The 22,724-nt window shown below is 40.8% G+C and overlaps 1 long non-coding RNA gene across 2 annotated transcripts in view; it reads right to left on the bottom strand.

The window, feature by feature from the left end:
- Positions 1-22,724, bottom strand: part of LOC116825450 (uncharacterized) — a 129,084-nt gene that overhangs the window by 64,242 nt on the left and 42,118 nt on the right. The window lies entirely within an intron of this gene.

Raw genomic sequence — 22,724 nt, 5'->3', positions numbered from 1 at the left:
GGGGGATAGAAGCTACGGACTCTGGAACTTGCAATACTTCGTACAGTACAGAAGTGGAACTACCATCAGCCACTTCCTCGTACATGGAAGCATACAAGCTGTATGCTAACGATATGAAACGAATCAGACTTCGTAATCACCTGAGACTGCGATCTACAGTGAGAATATCGGGATTCCATTCGAACTGGAGAAGTGCGGCATAGGTAGTGGAAATAGAGGAAAGAGTGCCAAGACTGATGGGTGAACTTCAGCAGGCCACATAGCAGAGATAGACCAGCGTCAGTACTTGGCATCCCGCGAGTCACATGCGAAACCACGATGAGAGCAAGCGAAACAGCAACATCCAAGTCACCAAGGTAGACAGGTTCTGATAGGAGCACTGCCCCGCAGTGAAACCATCCATGCCAACTGCGCTCGACGGCTCTCTCGCGCTCGCCGCCCAGACCCACTTACGAGCAGTCTTGACCCATCTGGCCCCGACGAACAGGCAGTACGCGCTCATGGAATGAACGATCCACTCCATCAACGGATACGCCTGCCGGTCATCAGAACCCGTGCCGGTACTAGGAGCTAGGCCAAAGGAGGCATGGAGGCGGATTGACATATTTGGATATATCCCATTCACACAATATTGTCATACAAGTTCGTGTATAGGATTAATCATAGGAATAAGTAGCCAAACAACGTTGTTTGCTATTATCTTTTATTTTATTATGGTATTTACAATAAATGTGACAAATGTCTTATCCCCTTTAATAAGATCCTGCTAGTTTTTATTGGTATAACAACATCAGTCAGGAAAGAATTTGTATGGAGAGAGAGAGAGAAATACAGGAAGGAAATAAAATTGTTTGTGTTTTTACAAAATGAATCTAATACAATTGAGGAAAAATATATTCAAAACAGAGACAGTCAATGGAAGCAATAATTATTGAAAAAAAAATAATGCCAAGAGACTTAGAAGTGATGCGAGTATCACAAATTTACAATATATGGCAGCAAACATGACCATTTCTGACTATTTAGGCTGACTGTAAAGGGATATCACATCACTGAGAAGGAAAGTAATAGTCCTTCTCCATATAGATCTGGTTAATATATAAGAATGGCCATAATGGGTCAGACCAAAGGTCCATCTAGCCCAGTATCCTGTCCCAACAGTGGCCAATACCGGGTGCCCCAGAGGGAATGAACAGAACAGGTCATCATCAAGTGATCTATCCCCTGCCACCCATTCCCAGCTTCTGGCAAACAGAGGCTAGGGACACCATTGATGGACCTATCCTCCATGAATTTACCTGGAATATAGCACTTATTTCTGGATACCTTATCACCACAAAGACAATAACAAGCTGGAGGTAGTTCAGAGAAGAATGGTAGAAATGATGAAAGATCAGAATGCTGGGAGGAATGAAATGATGAAAGAGAAATACAGATTTGCTTTGGTTACGTGACAGCTATGGAAATGGGAGGGGAGTATGGTAACAATCTACAACTCCATGAAAGGATTTAACATGAAGGAAGAGGGGGACTGATTTAGCATTAGTAAAGGGCAGAAACAAAGGGGTAGTATTAGGAAAGGGGAGTTATAGCCAGAGTACCAGGAACACTTTCTAACTGTGAGAAATATTAGGCTGAAGAATAGTTTCCTAAGGCCAGTTACAGAAGCCTTATTAGTTGGGGATATTTAAAATTAAATAGGACAAAAAACTCTCTCTACTAAATGTACACAAGGCAATTATTTTGACCTTGGAGGGGATGACCTGAGTGATATACCAGGTCTTTTATTAACAATAGCCATGATCCATGCATAATACATATGAAGAGTCACAGGTTTCCCAGGAATTTTGAGGTTTCCTCTTTTTGCAAGGAAGTTCCCAGCTACCTCAAGTAATTGCATTATGACAGGCAATGCTCATCTTCAGTGCCAGTGCCCTCTATTGGAGAAATATTCACCTCTGTGTCCTAGGCCCTATATTTTTAACAGCTAGATGGGATATTTACTACTCTGTGAGAGGACAATAAAATCCCTTTTGCTTTTAGAGAAAGAGGGTATGGTCCTATCTGCCCCACCATGAAGCATAATGATAACAATTAAGTCTTCAAACATCATGGATTTGTTACAATTTGCTGAAAACCATGGGCCCTTTTTTCAAAAAGAGGTTTGTCCATAAAGTTCTTTTATATTGTAGGAAAGAACTAAGATATTTTTACAGTTTTGTACATCAATTAGCTACCACTGAAAGCTTCCATTATTGTTACAACAACACTGAAAATGAAACAGATGTTCTTGGCACAAAATGCTTGATTAAAACTACTGCCTTTTTTGTGTGCACTGCGCTTATCCATATTGTAGAATGTATTGTTCAGCTATTTCAAACTGATAAATGTTGATAAAAAAAGGTATCATATACCAATATTATAGATGTATAGCCTAACTTATTCAATGGTATATTCACAGCATTAAACAATATTAATCAATAAATCTCTCAAGATTGCAGCATTCTGCTACTTCCTCACATACAAATGATTAGGAATTCAATAAGACGAGCTGCTTCCTACTGAGCTGCTCATTTCTTACCCCATTATAGGTTTCTCTCAAATTAGGTTCATCTCATTGCATTTTTTCTTAATGTTGTTGTAGAATTAATGTTCTTCCATGAAATGTTTACTATCCGGCAATAAATTCTGCAATTATAGTGGCATGCATGATTCAAATTAGGTTAAGGAGTAGAGAACTGAGTGGCAGCCTGAGCCTTGAGATTTTTTTGTTATGTCAAATGTATATTAAAGTTTCAGTATTCACAGACATGGTTTTATAATTCATAAAACAAAACAAGGTTAAATGTCGGGGAGGGAGGAGGATAGACAGTCAAAGTTCCATTACTCTTTTCTGCCATTTTGTTCCAAGTATCATCTCTTTCATTCCACTGCTACTATACCTCAAAGTACTCAGAAGTGTGGGACAGTCCTAAGCCCTATCATGCTTTGACATCAGATTCAAATCTTTGAAATATTACAGCACGGATTGAAATAGAGTTCCTTGTCAAAGTATTGTGTTCTATAAATATTTTACTTGGATTGGAATAGTTATTTTTTTTCCCCAAAAGCCTTATTCTGTAAAGTGCTGATTGTTTCAAGTGGTGCTGCGGTCCCTGAACTCACAATGACTCTGGGGAGTTGAGGGCATTCACCACCTTTCAGAAGCACTAAGTAACTTGCAGGCTTGGGCCCTAAATGTTTGTTTTGAAAGTCTAATTAACAGGATCTTTCCCCCAGAATGTGAAGGAAAACTTTCTAAGCTTTTATACTTGTCACCATAGTAACCAAGTACCTCAAATATCAAGGAATTTATACTTTTCCTGTCACCTTGGGAGACCAACAATTGGACAGTGTCTTCATTAAGATGACTCAGTACTTCCAGGCCTTACTGATCAGGCCTGCACAACTCGTAGAGTGGCAAGAGCCATATTACTCCAAAGAAAACAGCTGAGGGCCGAACCCCACCTAGCCCTGCCGACCCCCCCTCCAGCGCCACCCAGCCCTCCCTGAAATACTCCCCCCTGCAGCACCGCCCACCCTGTGGAAACAAACACTCCTTCCCCAGCGCTGCCTCACAGAAACAGCGGTATTGAACCTTGGTAATATGTTATAGGGGGCCCCTAAGGTAGTATAATTAAGATAAAAGAAAAATGTCTTTTTGCTTGAAGTAGATAAGATCTTCCCCCCACTTTGTAATCAATTGCCCTGTTGAATGAATGAGGTGTGACTGAGGAAGGCATGGAAGGCAGCAACTCCAGCCAGCTGCAACCCTTGGAGAGGGGATGGGAGCCAGACCAGATCAGTAGAACAGGTCGGCCATTGATTCCTTGCTCACCTCCTCAGCCCCCCACCCTCCCAGCTCACCTACTCAGCCCCCAACACTGCCCGCCCGCTTGCCTCCTCAGCCCCCCGTCTCCTGCCGCCAGCTCATCTGCCCCCCCCCGCCACCGCCTGCCTGCTTGCCTCCTCAGCCCACCCCCCCAAAATGCTTCACCCCCCGCCACTGCCCACCCACCTCTTCAGTTCCCCTCCCTTACCCTCCGCTTGCCTAATCACCACCCACGGGCCGCACAGTGAGCACACCTACTCAACCCCAGCAGGCCGCACAGTGAGCCCACGCGGGCTGCATGTGGCCCCTGGGCTGCATGTTGTCCAGGCCTGCAATGGATCTTCAAGATCTGTGTTGATCTGTGTTGTCTGGAGAGAAACTCCAGCTTCTCCCCTAGGGAATGGGGCAGGTCAAATCCTCCCCCCCACCAAACTCAAGAATCTGGAGGGCACTTTGCAAGAAGACCTTGTGGAGTTTGTCTCCCTTGGCCTGCTTCTATGTATTTTTATTGTGGGAGAGGGTAACCTCCATGTAATACATACAGCTTCACCTAATGGTGTGTATAGTCCTCAGTGACATTCAATAAGCGGAAAGGTTATTCACTCTGGATGCACCTAAAGAGTCAGTTCTTCTTTTTCACACATAAAGTGTGAACTTTAACAAAGTCAGAGAGTCAGCTTGCTTTGAATCATCTGTCCAAAACTTAATATTTCCAAACCTCTTTTCTTTAGAAGAAACTTCTAAAAGTTTCACATAAAGATGAGCTTTCCTGAGATTTTCAGTGTTGCTCAAATCCAGGCAGTCCAATGAGCTTACCTATAACAATTCCTTCCTTCTTATTTCGGTGCTGGTCCACTGGGAAGTACAGAGACCATGGGGAAAAAAAAAGGGGGGAATTAAATGGGCTTTTCCAAGACTTTTAAGTTTTGGATGCTGACTGGTTCCTTTTAGGATTGTCCTGCCAATTCTTAATTTTGACTCAAAGCAGTTGTAGCAGGAGTTAGTTTAATCTCTTTTTTTTCCAGTGTTATTTTCCTTCAGATAATTAGAGCTGGATCAGCTCCTCATGAAAAATGATCCTCTGGTAAGGTACACTCTCACTGAGGAGAGAGAAGCAGAAGAAAAGAGCTGAATTCAAAAGTGTTGTTCAGCAATCTATCAACTTTAAGTGGCTGAAGGAGGAAAGATTAATAACTAGAGGACCATTTCAGGCCATCATTTTCAAGCACAACTTCCCACTGAAATTATGTATCACAAAATATAGAATCCTGTTTAAAAATCTATAGCAAAAAATGGGCATCAATCTTTAGAATTAAATCAAATGGTTATCATTGTGTTAGGCCTCTTTTTTTGTGTCTAGATGTTTGAGCATTCTTGTATTACCTGTAATGTCAAATAACTTGTATCTATTCAAGGTACAGCTCTTGTGTTGTTGCTGTTATGTATTCAGGTCTGAGGCATTTTCCAATACAGTACTCTGAAATCTGGGTGGAAAGAAACATGCTTCAGCATAAACATATCCCATAATGATTTAGCTATGCTGCTTGGCCATGACTTAATTTTTGGCCTTGCATATACTGATTAATAGACTACTATTTTATTGCTACCACTCCCTCCCCTGCTACAAACATTAAATGTGGAAATTTCCATTTGCCATTTTTTCCAGTTCTATTTAGAACTGAAGATATTCAAATTTTTAATTGTTCAGTCTCAAAGTAATGTCACCCAGTATTGATTTGTCATTCTTGCAGATATATTTCCCTGCATGACACATAATATACTGATTGCTTTCATAATAATGCATCTGAAATCTGGAGAAAACGAAGGCCGGCTGCCTGACTTTCGAAGGAAGATGATGAAAGGCTAGAGAAGAATTTTGCATTAGAGAGTTCCTTTTGTCATCAACTGGTACAGTGACCTCAATCTTTTTTAAACAGGAGAGAGAAATCTGAAAAAGTGTTTCTTGGTCTAGGAATGGACTATCTTTCAACAATTAATTAATGCTCATTTTATATAATACCCTCAAAACCCCTTCCAATTATTATGAAAATTTCTTGCCAGAGGCACTGAAAGAACATTTATAATGCAAGTAATCTAATTTTAAGCTATGCGACTTACCAATTTCTAGATATCAAGAGCTGAAAGTTTATTATAAACCATCAACTAGATTTCTTTTTCACTTTACCTACCATTAAGAGATTCATCACAGTGAAAAATCTGAAATGCAATGTCCATTTTATTTAAATCCTGTTAAAATTTATCCAGATCTGAATAATAAAATTGAATATAGCATGCACACCGATCTTCAGATAGTGAGGACATTTTGTTGCACATGCTAATGCATGTTTTGAAAAGGAATTTATATTTCTCTTCAACTTGTTTAATGCATTCTATGATGAGAGCTGCTTGAAACTCCTGGCTTTAACTGAAGTAAAACTGAGTCATAAGACTTAAAGAATTCCCAGAATATAATTTCACTGTAATATTTGCTCCATTTTTGTCAAATGTTCCTAATATGACGTTGTTGGTGAAGTTTTTGAGATTTTGTAAAATTCTTGGGATATTTTAAGCAACAGTTGAGATGAGACTAAGTCATGAAGGGTCTGTAATGTTTGTATTTATTGACAGGGCCGGCTCCAGACACCAGCTCAGCTAACAAGTGCTTGGGGTGGCCAACGGAAAGAGGTGGCTCGTCCAGCTCTTTGGCGGCGGGTCCCTCAGTCCCCCTCGGAGGGAAGGACTTGCCACTGAATTGCTGCTGAAGAATGAAGCCAATCACGGCTTTTTTTTTTTCCTTTTTCTTCATCCGCTGCTTGGGGCGGCAAAAATGCTGGAGCCGGCCCTGTTTATTGAGCTGGGTATAAAGAGTTATTTATTTTTCCCATTGTGTTTGGTACGCAAGGACTCAAAGCTAAAATAACCAGTTGTTTTATGATGGCGAGTGCTAACATTCAGAAGGTCAAGATAAGTTTCTATGTATAGATTCATTGGTTCAAAGGCCAAAATAATTCCTAGAGCAGATCTTTTAGAAAAACATCTAATACTAATTTAAAAATTGACAGTGATGGAGAATCCACCATGATCCTTGGTAAATTGTTCAAATGGTTAATTACTCTCACCGTTAGAAATGTATGCCCATTTCTCTGGTAGACTGAAGAGCCCATTTTCAAATATTTGTTTCCTACATAGATACTTATAGACTGATCAAATCATGCCTTAATCTTCTCTTTGTTAAGATAAATAGCGTTAAAGAACTCCATCTCTCTCTATGAAGCATGTTTTCTAACCCTTTAATCAATCTTGTGGCTTTTCCTTTTTCAATTTATCAACACTTTTTTCTTGAATTGTTGATACCCAAACTGGGCATAGGATTCCAGCAGTAGTTGTACCATACCAAATACAGATACAATCACCTTTTTCTTTCTACTTGAGATTCTATCACACAAATGATAGGTGAAGCTAGCAACACCACCAATAGTTAACATTGCCTGTCATTTCCCACTATAGGACCTTGTTCTCAGTTGCTTACAACTAGGGGTTTATAAAATTCATGGCTGTGAAAATCACGTCACGTCATGGACCATAAAATCTGGCCTCCCCCATGACATCTGGTTTCGGGCTACCCATCTGTCAAGGCAGAATGGAGAGTGGCAGCTGCTGCCTGGGGGCCCAGCTCTGAAGGCCAGCCACCCTTGCTTCTCCACTGCTGCTGGCAGCAGCAATACCTTCAGAGCTGGGCACTCAGGCAGCAGCTGCCGCTCTCAACTCTGCCTTGACAGATGGGTAGCCTGAAACCAGATTTCATGGGGGAGGCCAGATTTCATGGTCCATGACGTGATGTGATTTTTATAGCCATGAATTTGATAACCCCCAATTGTAAGCAATTGAAAACAAGGTCTTATAGTGGGAAATGACAGGAAATGTTAACTACAAGTGGTGTGCCCACTTCACCTATAATTTATATAGTATCCATTTATTATGTACCTCAAAAATTAATAAGATTTGATTTAACAAAGACTGTCATACAGCTCCAGTGATTAATTCAGGGGACTTGGAGTCTAAGCAGTGGGTCCTATTCCTGGATCTACTATTAAGTCACTATTTGACTTTGGGCAAGCCATACCTTTCTGTGCCTCAGTTTCCCATTTGTCATATATGAATATACTACCTACCTGGATAAGTATTATAAGGCACATATACTATCTACCTGGATGAGTTTGTAGTGCACATTGTGATCCTCAGATGAAAGATGCTATAAAATATTGTAATGGTGTGACAATTATTATCTTCCATTAGTCTAGATAGCATTGTGTTCTTTGTAAAAAAATGTAAGGTAATATGAAATAAAAACTCGTAATATTAGGAAGTAGAGACAGGTTCTTGTTTGCCTGCAGTGTGATCTCTTCATTTTTGGGAATATGAATGTCTTGCATTGTGTATGCCATTCTTCAGAGTAAGATTCAATCCTGTATGTCTGAGTAATCATAATGAAGCGTTAACTAAATTAACCAGCCTATTTGCATGAACACTGATTTTTGGGAGCAAATACTAAATTTCTATGAGGTAAGTTTAGTTTCTGTGTTTTGAAAAGCTTCCCAAACACAATTAACAGAAATGTTTTCATTGTTGTTTCTTTTCAGATACTAGGAAAACAGGCTTTTATTTGCTTTCAAGTTGTCTGGCACTGTTTGTGACCTAGATGTTCCAGCACTGACTAACATGCAAGGCAATATGCTCTGGAAGAAGGCACATGTCAAGAGGCACAGTCTTAATCCTGGCTCTGCCAAAGCCTCAGCATGCAGCAAACCACGTCGCCTTTTTGTCTCTATCGGTCTGTAAAATGAGTATAATAATAGTTGCCCAACTATTTTACAGGTATGTGGTAAGGATTAGTGGATAACATCTTTACGGTACTTTGAACATATAAAGTGCTATAAAATGCTAAGTATTACTATCCATGGATGAGAAACAACAGCAATAACTAATATTAGCTAGAAAATGATCAGTGCAGTTTCAGTTACTAAGCTAAGAAGAACAGGTCTTTCACTTTTAAGTAATTAAGGTTACGACAAACAGAAGTAGGGACATTTTTAACCCAATAATATCTTTTTAATTTTTTTAAAAATAACCCCCACTCTATAATGCTTTTTTCATCCCGTAAATTACTGCATATTCTTTTGATGTCTTATAGTATTAACTTAGAAATAGACAATTGTTACTGCTATCACCATTCTGTCCTTATTTTCACAACCTGTCCCGTTATCCTCAATAGACAATCTCCACATGCTGTGAAAACTGCAGATATTATTACACCCATTTTAAAGATTAATAAAAAGAGGCAACTAGTAACCTGCTCATGGCCAAGTAATGAGTCAGAGGCAGAGCAGGAAACAGAATTCAGAAACTCCATCTCCAACCTCGAGGCAACAGTATCATTCTGTCTAGTCCTTCTTAAACATCAGCTCTGCCACCTGCAAGCTAGACTATGACTATAGCAGATAAGTTCAGTGGTACCTCAGGCTTTGTATTCATTTTTATTTATGGCTGGTGATTTGAAAAGGTTTTCTTTCAACCACCAAATTCTAGGGGTTAATTATATGTAAAAACTGTTTTGTTTGTTTTTGTTTTTGACAGAAATGGCATGAATTAAATCATGGCACCATTTGAAATAGATCTGGCCAGCCATTTAAAGTTAATTTAGATATAGCACAACTTCTTAATTTTCAACAGTTGTCTTTTTAATAAAAGGAATAAAATAGGGAAAAGTAGAGCCAAAGTGACTAAACATAACTTGAATTAGGGTAACATGAACACACCTCTTAAAAACTAGCAAAGGCAGATACTGCAGCTAAAACTAGAGCCACTTAACCAGTGCATTGTTACATCTTGAATCCTGTTGATCTGAAAAAGAGCTCTGTGAGGCTGAAAAGCTCATCTCTTTTACTTACAGAAGTTGGTCCAGTAAAAGATATTACCTCACCCATCTTGTCTTTCTAATGTCATAATCAGGTAAGAATAACAAGTTCAGTAGCACTCCATTTAAAAATCATAAACTCTGCACAATAGTTAAATTCTGTGACCTTATTATTTGTCATAAGCTGAAACAATTTAGCCTGTAGGTCTATAGATGTGTCCCCAAAGGCTTCCGTTATACTTTGATTATTATCCACTCCCCTCTTTTTACAGCATGTGTCAGAAAGACTGTAGGGCAGTCAGGACATGTATGGTTGAGGTATAGGACTAAGATTCAATGTAAGGCCTGCAATAGGTCTTTAAAAGAATATACAAACTCTAGTTTATAAAAATGGACCATATCCCTTTAAATTTTCTGCTAGCAGATTGGAGTGCAGGATGCATTGAATTGGATTTTTAATTCCAGGCATGAGCTTGTAAAAACCCAGAGCAAGAAACTAGGAGTCAAGTTACAGGCTTAAACTGAAAACAATTAACACCAGAAAGAAAATTTGAAGTTATGACTATCCATGAAGCACAGATTCTTTAACTCCAACACTTACAGCAAAGTAAACAAATATAGTCTTTTGCTTTAAAGTGAAAGAGAAGCTGAGAAAACAGCACTAAATACTAGTGACAGATCAAAAATTGTGATGTAGACTCAAAAAGTAGTACACTTGCAGTTGCTCCCAAAACTTTGCTATCTGCCAAAAAGTTGCTTGTGTAGGAGAAAAGCAGTGAGTACAAGGCTTTAACTTTAGAAGATGAACACACATATAGAACACTCACTGTACTAACGTGACACTCACCATCTTGGTTGTGGCTCAGGCAATTCTAGACCTAAAGAACATTAGCTCCTACAGGACTAAATCCTGCAGTTGGGAGCTGTAACAGACTTGATGGTTGAGGCACAGAGGACATATGACATGCACTGAACAGTGGGCTGCTTTAAGTCAATATGTATTTCAATGTGTCTTAAACAGCTGGTGTAAGAATTTCAGCTTCCTTATTCCTGTGTGTTTACCTAATAGCCTACTCATTACCTACTATAGATTTGCTACTTACAGGTAACAAACGCAGTATCCATGCCTAAGGTCTCAATTATACTTTAACATGTGACAGTGTTGATGCACCTTTGGCATATTTGTTCCCATTGGCCTCTTACTTGTATATAGCTGGGCATGCTGCTTTGGGAACTTGCTGTTGTACTTCTCATTTGTATACATTCTGGGTATAAATTGCTAATTGTGGTCATTTTATCTTCCAAGTGATTGACAACATACTCCTCCATTGCCATCCCTTTCAGCGTTACTAACTCCCTATGACCGTCTTCTTTGTATTTCGGTAGAGGCAGAAGAGCACCTAGGTGTTTTGTTTTTGCTTAACACACACACTGCTGCTTTGGTTACCTCTTTGGGGCTATCTGTTCATCTGCTTTGACACACATGCATCATATTCCCAATGTCCTTATATGGGTATGATGCATTTCACATGACTCCTCCATGTACTGGCTGAACTCATGCCTTTGTTTTCACCTTTATAGTGGGATGGTAAGATGGTAGATGTGTTATGCTTTTTAGCCATGATAATTGTTCACAGCAACCATGCCAGCTTGCATTTTAATTATTTTCTGCTTAGATTTCCTCTGAAGACGGGCAATCATTGTAACCTGCTTTTGTCATAAGCTTTTGGTGTCATTCTTTTTAAAAACATGAATGCTCTTAACAACAGAACTTTATCCAGGTTTAAAGCTAGTTCCAAGATTCTCTTATGCTTATGGCTTCACTATAAATGCTTTCAGTGTCCTTAGGATTTTAGTAAATACACAATATTGTACTAAATAAAGTTCCTTTTATGTTATCCCTTCCCTACTCATCCAATTATATCCCTTAAGAAGAAAAATAGCATTACAGGCAGAATAGTGTTATTACTCAATGGCCAAGCGAAACAAAGAATAATTTCTGGCTTCATTCATATTCAATGGGACACAATCAATATGAATGATGTAGCTGCTCTGTAAAGAATTAAGGGCTTTGTGAATCTTAGACACCAGGACCAGATTCCCCCATGGGAACTCCAACCAGTGCTAGTGACATTGCTATATATGTACCCTACAATACCTTTAGCCAAAATTTCTGTACAATATGGCCTTGATCCTGCATTACTTGGGCATTCAAAACTCTCATTTGAAAGAGATTTCAGTGTGCAAGGAAAGCAGGAACAGGATCTATATGTGAACAACATAAATCTATGCATTTGATACTATTAATAACCACATAAGCTGCCTAGCAAATGGCAAGATATTCAGCATTTGGGAATTATATGACCTTGAGAAATTATACTTACTGAAGAGCTCTTAAACACAATCCTATCATCTCTGAGATGTTGCTTTAGTGGTTTCGTAAATGACAAACTTAATATTTTTATCCAGTCCTCCCCATTCAATTGAAAAATAAGATTTACTTAAGGGGCAATTTCAAATTAAAAGCCAATAATTGTCTGGTGAGAACACTTAGATTATTAAAAAACCTAGATGCTATTGATATGTAGAAAATATTTACTGTTTACCTGTGCGAGAGTGAACTACCATGATAACTTAATAGATAAGTTTGCTACTTCAGTTCATTCTCCCAAGGCACAGTAGTCTATGTCACAAAACAATTTCAACTATCCAGATATAACTTGTTATAATATGGCATGGTTGGTAGCCTCTGCTTTGAAGAGATACTATTCTGTGTAAAGTGAGTATAAAGATAAAATGATGTATAACTTTCATTGTTTAGAGGGTAGTTGTTGCAGTTAAAAACTGAAACAATTGGATGTACCTCTGTACATTTAGTGGCTTTCCTTCAACAATAGTAATAATAATAAAATAATAATAATAAAGTTTACAGCTTTTAATCCTTCTAACTCCACTAAATCAACAAAATAATAAAACATTGTTTGTGACAGCTATATGGAGTGATTTGTACTGGGAAATTTCACAATGGAAAAAGTACACTGGAAATAAGAGGGTAGCAAATGAAAAAAATCCTCACAGTCTCAAAATGCCACGTGTATACAATATGAAAGGAAGAAAAGCACATTTCTGCATCAAAAGGTGTGTACTGTCTAACAGCCAGACATAGTAATAATAAATTACTTACTGAGGGAGCAAGTTCTCAAATGTAACAGGGTATGGTCCTGACCCTGCATGAGCTCTGTGTGGATAGACCCATATGCAACTTATTGCAGGATAGAGGCCCAAAATGGTAACTTTAATTGTTAGAGTACATTCAAGTTATTCCAGGGATCAATGTGACCCTAATTTTGAAATGTTTAAATTTAAAAATAATCAAGAGGCTAACAGATTTTTTTTTTTTTTTTTAAATAGCAGTGGCAAGGATTCTGTAACCAAATACATGCATCTCCCAGTGACTGGATTTTAAATACATAAAACCTCCATTTGTATTTATTAAGAACATATCCTATATTATGTATATAGTCTTCTGTTACCGATATGCAGTTAGGCACTAAGTTGTAGCTGTGACAGTGGATGACTACCTGTCACTAGATCTACCATGTCTTGTCTCTTTTCTATTGCAATGATAAGCTCAGTTCTTCAAGACAACGTGTGTCTGGTGCCACTGGTGACATAGATTCTGTCACCTTCCTCACACTGAGAAGCACCTTACTCTGTGAGCAGTCTGTTTGAAACCACAAAGTAAGCATAGAATGAGATAACAAGCAGCATGGGTAACAGAATCATCATCTGGCCCTCACAGTTTATTCTGTCAGTCAATAGGTCAAGTCTGACAGACCGATACTCAGCTTAAAATCACATTCCTATGCAAAATAGGAAATAAAGCTGGGGTTAAAGTTGTGAACAAACAAACATCAAAGATTAGTGGGGAATGAAGAGGTCAGGGTACAACTTGCATATAGTAGAGTAGCTTTTAAAATGTTTGAAATAGAGAAAACTTAAAGTGAAAGTTACACCGAAAAAAATAAAAATCTCAAAGATTGGAAAAATGTAGAAAAGGAGAGCTAAAGGATCCCTAACTACCTTAGGGCCTGATTCTGTGATACACTTAAGGGCCAGACTTTCAAATTACATATGCACTATAAAGTGCTTATAGTTGCCCAGTGGGATTTTTAAAAGCCCCAGGTGCCTAAGTCTCATTAATTTCAATTGAAGTTAGGCACCTAAGCACTCTGGGAAACCACACTAGAAACCTATCTTTATCATTAAGCACCTAGATACATTTGAAAAGCTGGCCAATAGTGCCTCCTGCAAGATGTTGAGTGCTCTCAACTGAACAATGAAGCCAGGAATTGAAAGTGCTCAGTACTTCAAAGATTAAGTCCACACTCTGCTCACTTGTGCCTGACCATAGAACACCCAAACTTATGAGGCATGTGTACATCTGCACATCCTACATCAGTGGGAACTACATACACTGCACCAGCATTTAAAAAACAATAAATGCTATATAAGCATTACAAAATGGTTATTTTTGCCAGGTTGGCATGCAAATCAAATTATTCCCCATTTCCAATATAAAAAAAACCCCAACATTTTATTTAAAAAATAGACATGTTGGAATCCTATTTAAAATTGAATAATGCTGAAAAGGCAGAATCAGAATTATGATTTAACTAGAATGAAAACCCATAATGCTGCTTTTTAATAAATGCCTGCAGATGAACTTCAAGTTGTCCTCATGATTGCCAAAGACAAAATGCTCACCTGGTTCGAAGTACCTTGGCACCCAGCATCCCCCACATCAGCATCTAATTGGAGCAAGAAGCTCATCAAGATATAGAACAACATTGAGATTATGACCCTATTCCTAATGGCTGTTATCTCCATCATGGTACTCACAGCCTCATGGTTATTAGCACAGCAGATGGCTGAGATTTTTGATACCTGTCCCAGCAGTTTTATTTTGCTACAGCTTGCAGAAATTCATACACAAAAGCCATTTGTCAAAAACTAATTGACAAAAGCCAAGTTGAGTGAAATTGCATTTGCCAAGAATACATTTATTCCTAATAGCAGTGTTGGGGTGAAGGGACTCTCTGCTATAGGTAAGCTTTATTCCTCCCCTTTAGACATTCTGAATGGTGGAACTGAGAAACATGCTCCCACATCAATAGCAGTTTACTATTTCAAATAAATAAGTTGAATGGTGCTGGTAGCATATCAGTCTACATGACAGTGGTATTGATAGGCTAGATTATCCTTTGTAATAGTCAGTCATGTTTTCAGGCTGCTGCCTTTTCAATAGTTTTGCCTGCATTTATGCAGCAAATATGCTGTTTGATTTAACTATTTCTACACAGAATATTAGGAATCACAAAAATGGCTCAATTTTGTAGCATTTAGACAACATTTACAAACTCTTTGGAGGTTTATATTTTAGGGCAGCTCAGACTTGATTATGAAGTTTTAGCTAGAACAAAGTTCTTTTAAAATAGTTAAATCCATCTATTGAAATATTCAAAGTGTAATGATCCTTATTTATTCTTTCCTGATACTTCCTTCAGGGTATCATCTTCATCATTATTCTGATTATTTTAAGGCTAAGCTGCACTAGCTGGTCTTGCAGTATTTCTACTCTGCTTATTTCTGTGCCTAGAGTCAATTTAGCAGCCAGACTCATCTGTTATTTATTCCATGTCATCTCCTCCACTTTCCCCTCATTACTTCTAATCTCTTGCCTCTAGTTAGCATGGACAGCAAGATAGCCACTCTTGAATCTTGTTCTGACAGTTAGGATCTCATCTACATTGTCTCTACCAGGACAGGTTCTCATACACATTTATGATATGTATATATATAATTTACAGAAGTATCAGGTGTTATTGATACACACATACACATTGATACATTCATTTATCATGTGTATATAATCTGGTAGCACTGCCTTAATTAAGGTTACCCGACACTTCCCATTTTAAGACTCTGTCTTCAGTTGCTTATAACTTTGTCAAACATTAACCGGTGTCACATGCAAGTGTCTCCTTCAGGCTGACTTTTTGGGGGGAAATTTTCCTCTAAAATGGTTTGGCTGTTTCCAAGATTGAGGCTGTGGGCAGAACAGTTGATTTTTCCATGTTTTATTCTGGTGCCCTTTTCACAGCTTTAATACTCCCAATTAAAAATTGGCAGGAGGTTGGCCTTTGTATCAAGTGTGTGACTTTTGCCATCCACATGAAAATCCACCCAAATTTGACCAAGTTTAAGCTATTGAAAAATTGTAGTTTGCCCATGCTCAGTGGAGACAGGCTTTAAGACAGGCCAAAAAGTTTGCCCGCCCCTGAGGACCACATCAGGTTTCCGAAATTGTGTGGAGGGTCGGTTAGAGAAGGCTGTGCCTCCCAAAACAGCCAAGTGTGGCCCATCCCCAGTCCCCTATCTAACCCCCCTGCTTCTAGTGCTCTGATGGCCCCCTGCCCCATCCAATTCCCCCTCTTCCTTGTCCCCTGACCACTCCCCTGGGACCCCAGCCCCATCCACCACTGCCTGTCCTCTGACCATCCCCGGACCCCCCACTCCTGACTGCCCCACGCCGCCACATCCAACCCCTCCTCTCATTCCTGACCGTCCCAGGACCACCACCCATGACTGCCCCAGGCCTCCACATCCAACCCCTCCTCTCATTCCTGACTGTCCCCCCAGGATCCCTACCCCATCCAATCGCCTCTTCTCCCTGACTGCCCCCAGAACCCCAGCCCCTGACTGCCCCCCACCACCCCCCTTCAACTGGGAACCCTGGTCGCCACCCTCTGACTGCCCCAACCCCTATCCACATCCTCACTCCCTGACCACAACCCTGAACTCCTCTGCTCTCTAGTCAACCCCCCCTGCTCCCTGTCCCCTTACTGTGCTCCCTGTAGCACTGCTGGCTGGCAGTGCTACAGCCGTGCTGCCGAGAGCACCAGGGCAGGCAGCCGCTCAGCCCGGCTGGAGCCAGCCATGCCATCAGTAGCTCTCAGCCCCATCGCCCAGAGCATTCCACCAGTGGTGCAGTGAGCTGAGGCTGTGGAGGAGGGGGAACAGCAGGGGAGGGACAAGGGGCTAGCCTCCCCAGCCGGGAGCTCAGGGGCCGGGCAGAAGGGGCCCAAAGGCCGTAGTTTGCCCACCTCTGCTTTAAGAGCTCAGTTCCCTAAAGACTTTGTCCATAAAGGGCATACTCAAGACCAGGAAATTCCCTGCAATTGTTTCTCTGGGTTGTGCTGGGTCTGAATCTCGTCACCGGAACTGAGAACAGGAACACTATCTTCTGTGCTCTGAGTGACCTATCTGCTGAGCCCAGACAGTTGTAGAGAAGGCTGCTTGATTTAAATGCATAGGAGAAAAGAGTCAGACCAGTGGGGTGGGGATATAGGCAGTACAGTTTGAGAAGAAGCCTGGGTGGGAGAGAGGGAAACTGGGACTGGCATCCAGGGTGGAGACTGGGATGGCTGGGAGACAGTAAATGGGGGGTTGGAGGGAGATAAAGATAAGATGAAGAGCAGGGGTGAGAATAGGACTGTCTGGACAAGGAGACTGGGACTGAGAATTAGTGAGGCAGGAGATAGGAAGTGAAGGGGAAGAGGAGCGCAGAAGAGGACACAGGATACATGGGGAAAATGGACTTGCTAGACCAAGAGACTAGAACAAAGAGCTGGGGAAGGTTAAGAGGGAGATTGGGCCTGAAAGCCAGTGGGAAAACTAGGATTAGGGAAAGGGAGAAGGCAGATTTATGAGGAGCTAGGTAGAAGGGGGAATTGGGAATGGATTGGCAAAGAGTCAGGAGACAAGGAGCTGGGTAAGAACTGGGAATGGCTAGGCAAGGGGACTGGGACTAGGGGTGAACTGTAAGGAGAAAGAGTTCTGAGGAGTGGAGAAAGAGTTCTGATGACCCATATGGGTGACAATGTATGCCAGATAACAGAATTTGGGGTGTGTGTGTTTTTTTATTAGCTTGCTTTTTTAAAAAGCTAAGAAGTTACATACAAAAACTACATTAAAAGAAGACTAAGGTTTCAAAATCAAATATTACATAATACTAGAATAGAGATGGTGAAGGACATAAATCCACACCATGTAGAGGTCAAGCATAGGAGTTTATTACACACAGCGCTGGCAGAGAGTCACCTTGCTTATTAGGATCAGAGACACTGTCAATCAATTGATTACAATAGAATATATAGATTTTCCAGGGACGGGGGAAAGTGACGGGGTAGGCAGTTCCACACTCTGGGATAGGTTTTGCAGCAAGACAAGATAGCACATTAGCCAATGGTTAAAACATTACATAATGTCTCCGCCCATGGTCTCATGTTAGCAAGTTAACATTTAATTAATACTTTGATAAAATGTTATTAGTATAAAATATATACGTTGAATTCTGATTTGGGGTCCATAAGAATGGAGCAACTCTTTTGATTGTCCCACAGGTACATTCCTAGGGGTTAAAGCAAATAAACAGTGAAAGTATATAACAATACAGTTTGTCTCCTTTATGCCTTAAGGCAAGCATTGGTCCCTGGGAAGGGAGGTGGAAGGATGCCATATTTTTATATTGACATGTGCCAACTTTTCATAAACTCAAGGCTGAATCTGTGGGAAGACTGTTTCCCTATAGGAGAAACACAATAGGAACAGGGATCCTTTGTTCAATCTGAAACATTAGATGAAACATAATTATTCAGTTATTGCTTCAACATCTGGCATTTCTACTGACTAAGCGTATCTTAGCAAAGGTAATGTTATCTTGTTTACCCCAGCTTTCTCTTAGCTGATCACTATTTGCTAGGCCTCTGGTCTCTTGACCAAACTCTGGACTTTGGGTCTGGAAAAGGAGGTGGCACAATCCATATATCAGGTTATTATATAAAATGCACAAGGATTTTAACCCTTCAGATGGCCTGTGCAATCTTAATTTGGCTGCCTATGCATAAATCATGATACCATCTTCCTACATGATCATGTAGCACAGCAGACACTCACCACTGTGCTGTCTTCTGCCAGTCGCTCTGGGAATTAGCTCAGTTCCAGCCTCGGAGAGAGAGCCTCCTGCTGGCCGGCGTCTTGCCCATTATCTACTTTGCTGTGCTGTCTGGGACCTGCTTTGCTCTTTGACTTGCAGCGTCCTCTTCTAGACACAGCCCTCTGGCTGTGCCCCACTTGGTTCTCTCTCCTTCCGAGGGAGTGTCAGCAGTCCTCAGCCTGCACCTGCCCATGTGGACAACTGCAGCACCAAAGTCTGGCCCGGGATGGGCAAATTACAGCCTATGGGCCACATCTGGCCTGGAGGATCATCCTGCCTGGCCCCCAAGCTCCTGGCCCGGGAGGCTGTCCCCCCACCCCCTGCCGCCTCAGCTTGCTCACTCCACTGCTGGCGCAGTGCTCTGGGTGGTGGGGCTGTGAGCTCCTAGGGCAGCGCAGCTGCAGAGCCAGCCTGACCTGGTCTCTGTGCTATGTGATGGCGGCGGTGGCAGCAGTGGCAGAGTGGACCAGCTCCAGCCAGGCAGCACGGCTGTAACACTGCCAGCTACCCGTGCTCCAGGCAGTGCAGTAAGGGAGCAGGGGGGAGGCGGGTTGGATGGCTGGTTAGGGGAGTCGGGGATGTGGTCGGGGGCAGGGATCCCAGAGGGCAGTCAGGAAGGAGGGGGACATTGGATGGGGTGGCAGGGGGCAGTCAGGGAGAAGGGGTGGTTGGATGAGACAGGGGTCCCAGGGGGGCTGTCAGGAATGAGAGGAGAGGTTGGATGGGGCTGCAGGGGTCTGGGGGCAGTCAGGGGACAGGGAGCGGTGGGGTGTGGATGGGGCAGGGGTCTCAGAGGGGCAGTCAGGGAACAGGGGGTTGAATGGGGCAGGAGTCCTGGTGGGGACAGACACAGATAGGAGGTGGGGGCCAGGCCACCACTCCCTCCCCTAACCAGCCATCCATACAATTTACAAAACCTGATGCAGCCCTCAGACCAAAAAGTTTGCCCACCCCTCATCTAGCCCCTTGCCTCAGGGGCAAGCCACAGTCTGTATCCAGCCATGCTCCTCCACAGCCAGGTGCAGTGTTAGGGGGGAGGGGCAGACCAGGCCCACCCACTACTCTGGGTCCCAGCCAGGGACCCTCTGGCTCAGCCATGTCCTGCTCTCCGTCTCTTCCCCCTACTGCTCATGCTCCCTGGGCTACTTCCGTTTGGCCCTTGCACCTTCTCGGCCCTTTCTTTCAGGGGTCTCAGCCTGGAAGGTATCAGGTTGGAGCTTTTCCTCTGCTACCCTGAGCCGCTGGCCCAGCTCTACTCTGTATAAGGTGCTATCCCTGGGAGCCTCCCTTGCTTGTCAGGAAGAGACTCTGGTCTCCTCTGCTTTGAAGGCTTTATACAAGGCCCAGCCTGGCCATGATTGGCTGCTTCTAAGCCTTCTTTGATTGGCTGGGTTCTGTGCAGCTGCTCCAAGGGCTACTATTAACTCTTTGTCTGCCAAAGTGGGGCAACAGTCCCACTACAATCACATACCATTTTTTCCAGTAATAGAAGAAAGTGAATCTTTCTAGGATTCTTTGCTATTGTTATGTGACAATGTTCTGCTGTTATGCATTATAATCCTGACAACAACATGTGTATTCTCACTCTCTTAAATGACTTCTCAACTAACTCTTCTGAAGTAGAATCCACCAAACATGTCTAATTTTAACAACTGCATCATTTTCAAAAATATGGAAAGCTGTATTCTATATCTTCCCATTTTATATTGCATCTCCAGCCACCCATTCTTTAGAACCTGAATCAAATAAAGTAATCCCAATAATGTTGAGTTCCATAAAATCAATTTACTGTACCAAATAATAGAGTTGGTTAAATTATTCACTGTGAATAAACGATCCAACAAATATCTACCTTTTTTGTTTTTGAATTTTTCCATTAATAGTTCCCGATTGCTAAGACTATATTAGGTATTTGTATTTGCTGAATAGTTTCTGTAAACAGATATAAGCTTATGTGTTGTGTGAGAACTATTTACATATTATTTGTTATTCATCTAATATGATTGGTCACCTGCATCACATAATATTTCTGTTCTATTAAATTATTATATTTTTAAAATAGTGAATAATAGCAAAAAACCCATGCATTTTTGGTACAAATTTTCAGATAAAAAAGCATTCATGCTAGAATTTGTGAAATGTTTGGGGTTTGTGACTATCTTAATTAATAAACCATGGTAATTCAAATACACTTGAACAATGAATAACATTACTTCATTAATAATTTTGGCATGAACTTGCTATGTTTATTTGCAAAACATATTGACAAATCACTTTTAATATTTAATCAGCTGTCTAGTAAACAAGAAATATGGAATATGTCATTCTCAACATATGGGGAATTCTAACATATTTGACACTGATAGCATCTTGCAAGTTGTAGTAACAACAGTTGATAATTGTGCATACCACGAGAAAAAACAATACTCAAATTAAGAAAAAGCAAACATTTATTGAGATAACATTATCTGTCAAACTGGGTGGACAAATATCTTTTTTCCCTCTAGTGAAAAGTTATTCCAAAAATGCTTTTGTCAAGATTTTCCCTGAAAAAAAAAATCAACTTTTTGGCAACAACAAAAACCAAAATATCAAAACCCCAAAATATTTTGATTCTGAAATACTCATACACAGCCTTATGGGAATTGGACTACATTTCTCAGGATGCACCCTGATCTCTCCTTGTGCATCACTGGAGTCCAATGGAGGCATGCATCATGAGATAAGAAGTACAGCTGGGGTGGCTGGCCCATAGGGCATCTGAACTACAACTCCTGTGAGATAACATGAGAGCCTATGTGAATCAAAACATTTTGGTTTGGGGCTGTTTTTTCCCCCACTTTTCTATTTTGATGAGAACTGAAAGTTTGCATGGAAAGCAGAAACTTGTGAAAAATTTAGTTTAACCAAAAACCAAAACATACTGTGGAAATACAGTTTCACTGGAAAATTTTTGACGGCTCAGTCCTGGTCAAAATTGGGTATATGCATAATATTCACTATCAATTCAGCAATATGCATATGATTCATGAGGGCTTTTACAATCATCAAGGATATAGATGTTTGTATATAGCACAAAGGACGTATTCTTTGGCATATGGAAGATCTGTTAGATAATTAGAAATTGTTGACAAACCCAGGCCAGATTCTCAGTCAGTAGAGTTAGGTTAACTCACACCAGCAGAGCATCATGTCCTGAAGTGTCAATTTGTTCCTTATGTAGGTGGTTTCAGATGGATGGACAGCTGAAAGAAACTACTGGTTTCTCGGCATTCATCCATTGAGCTCAAAGCAGTAAATATTCTGATTGGCTCTATGACCACACTTTCCTTCATAATATACTGAATATTAGCTTTTGTGCTCTGTCTTTTTGATCAGTGAAAACTTGCCCTCAACGTGTTTACTGGGGCCTGAAAATGCATATAGAAATTTAACACAGGCCTGGATATTTTGATGTTCAGGGATTAAAAAATATATATATATTGAATCCCCTTTTCCAGTCTTTTATGAACTTCGCTTTTTCTCCTGCTTATACTGTTATCTTTACCAATTACATAGTACTGTCTGTCAGCTTATTAAATCATTGAAACAGTTTTCAAAAACTGTTTGTGAGTTCATTTTTTTACAAATTGGTTATCAAGTGATATTTTAAAATCTCTGGCCCTGATGGAATATACCATCAGTCTTCAAGATAGAATCCCCACAACTGGGGAGAGGGGTGGGGAGAACCTTTATATCTATTCAGGTCCATATATCACGGGTATCTAATACCTTGGTGCAGAACCTCCATAAGAGCTGGTGCCACATTATCACTGTTTTTGAATAATTTAGCTTTTATCAATTTATAGAGTACACATTTTGCATCTTAAAGTATATTTTTA

The sequence above is a fragment of the Chelonoidis abingdonii genome, chromosome 5 (assembly GCF_003597395.2).
Source record: "Chelonoidis abingdonii isolate Lonesome George chromosome 5, CheloAbing_2.0, whole genome shotgun sequence".
Lineage (NCBI taxonomy): Eukaryota > Metazoa > Chordata > Testudines > Testudinidae > Chelonoidis > Chelonoidis abingdonii.
The sequence above is the reverse complement of the archived record's forward strand: the minus strand, read 5'-3'. Positions and strand labels throughout refer to the sequence as shown.